Genomic DNA, 2,249 nt, shown 5'->3' with positions numbered 1-2,249 from the left:
ACTCAAATGGGAAAGATTCATCCTCACACCTTAATGTTACCAAGGAAGATAAACCTTACATGAAGACGAGAGTTTTAGTTTCAGTAGCCAAGAATGGCTTGCCTGCATTCCTCGGAAACAAATCCAGATGCTTTCGAATTGAAAATCGTCGAAAGTTAGGCAGGCCATTCTAGCTATATTGACGAGCTCTTCTCTATCATGTTAGGTCGTTTTTCCATCAGATGTTATGCTGCGAACTCAAAAATAGATCCGAAACCCGCATGGCGAAGTTGTTTTCGATACATCTAATGATTATGTCTTTTAGTAAGGTTGGTTGGGTAGTCTTCTTGTCATCTATCCTCTCCTAGCTTTCATTTTAGTGTCATACAGAATTCGTCTAGTTGATTTACTTCGATTCTTATACTGAACTAACTTGGTTGAAAACCTCTTTAAATAAATGTTCATGACCACAATTCTATCCTCGAAATGCTTCTATTGTAATATTATTATATTCTCGATAAGTTAAGAGAAAGTTTCATCCTATGTTGTTCTCAAATATAATTTCTTTTATTATTTATATATATTTGTTATTTGGTGTAAAAGTTAGGATCCGAACAAAACAAGTAAACCAAATTAAACTGTGGGCATAACACATAGGCATAGCCCCTTATTGAGTTGCAAAACATGGTTGAAGATCAATCATCCCATTTTACAATTTTGCGCTGTTCTTCACGTAATTTTTCTCTTAAATTTCATCACGTGCATTTCCATGGCTTTCGAAGTACTTCAATGAGATTCGAGTTAGAATTATGTACGTCGACGAACAAAATTACGTCCTAAAAGCAAACAATCCTCCAATAAACCACTCTAACAACTATACTTTTGTCCAAAACATTCACTTACCAAAGATTCCTGATATGAAGCATAATCCCACAATTAAAACAAATCCCACGTGAGAAAAACCAGTAATAGCCAAATTTTTTGGAAACATATGATAGATTCGCCGCTGGATGGGCTTGGTTCCATTGGCCCATTGGGCGAGGCCTCAGGAGGCTGGATTGGGCTTCCAATTGGAGCTCCAACGGGCCCAAGAGGCTTGGGTACCCGAATATCGACTTTCTGACCAGCCTGGCAGTGGCCCAGAAATCCACAGAAGAAGAAGTAGTGGCCGGGGCTCCGTATGAAGAACGAGTCATTTCCGGTGGAGTAGGTGGCCATCGGAGCAGTAGCGTCGCACGAATGGAAGTCCGACAGGCTCACTTGCAGCACATTGTGATCCTGCGGGTCGAATTTGAAAACTACGCACAAATTCATGTTTTTACAATCGTATCACAAAAAGTGTGTGTGTATATAGATTTAAACTTCCTTTAACCCACCGGTATATATATAGGATTATGGCGGATTTAGAAGAACGCATACTATATGGTATTTACATAAGAAGAAAGAGAACATGCATGTGATGACGAATCCCATGTTGTTTTTGTTTCAATAATGCGATGTGCGAAAATTCAAGATGGAGGTTGGTGAGAAAATGTAGAACCGGCCAGTACCCCCTCCCAAAGAATTCGAGTTTTTCAAGAAATCAACGAATCTTGAATTTAATCAGCTAGAGAAAAGAACTTACGAAGAGTATCATTAACTCGAAACGTCTTCGAAGAAGCCCATCTGCCGTAATCCACATTTCCGGTAACCGTCCATCCCGCAGAGTCACCGACTTCGTATACAGTAGCACCCATGGTGAATCCCAAAAAAGCCATGAAAGACAAGAGGAACAGTTCATTTTTCTCCAGTCCCATGATTGAATTTTGTGGGAGACGAAGGATTAATTTGCGGGGGTTTACAGCTGGCGAGGTAAGTAGAAGCAGTTGAATCGCAGGAAGAAGAAGAAGATCCTGAAAAGAGGGGCTTTATATAACGGAAATTTCAGGGGGTTGGGTTGCTTTGTTTGGTGAAAAAAAAAGCCAGAGCAAGAACGTACTCACTCACATATATTGCGTGAATAGGGTTGATAGCCATTCGAAACCTGGCCATATATTCGTTTCTTTGCATGTGCATGTATTCATTATTTGGATTGGATTCAAGATTAGTCGGAGCTAAGTCTATCCGTCATTCATGCGATGAACGAAGTATTAAAATGAATACGTATAAGTATTTAAATAATTACTCAAAATTATTGGAGTGAGTCTCATGTGAGACCGTCTCACGGATCGTAATATGTGAGACATGTCAATCCTACCAATATTCAAAATAAAAAATAATACTCTTAGCAT

The 2,249-nt window shown here is 39.3% G+C and overlaps 1 long non-coding RNA gene across 1 annotated transcript; it reads right to left on the bottom strand.

The window, feature by feature from the left end:
* Positions 1-761: 761 nt before the first annotated feature.
* On the bottom strand, positions 762-2,062 carry LOC140966799 (uncharacterized). The gene is made up of 2 exons (XR_012173438.1): positions 1,604-2,062; positions 762-1,277 (listed from the first exon to the last, which is right to left on the bottom strand). It is a non-coding gene; the product is annotated as an uncharacterized lncRNA (long non-coding RNA).
* Between the last annotated feature and the right edge of the window lie 187 nt (positions 2,063-2,249).

Source organism: Primulina huaijiensis, unplaced genomic scaffold (genome assembly GCF_012295235.1).
Source record: "Primulina huaijiensis isolate GDHJ02 unplaced genomic scaffold, ASM1229523v2 scaffold208008, whole genome shotgun sequence".
Taxonomy (NCBI): domain Eukaryota; kingdom Viridiplantae; phylum Streptophyta; class Magnoliopsida; order Lamiales; family Gesneriaceae; genus Primulina; species Primulina huaijiensis.
Note: the sequence above shows the minus strand (reverse complement) of the source record. Positions and strands in the feature narration are given on the sequence as shown.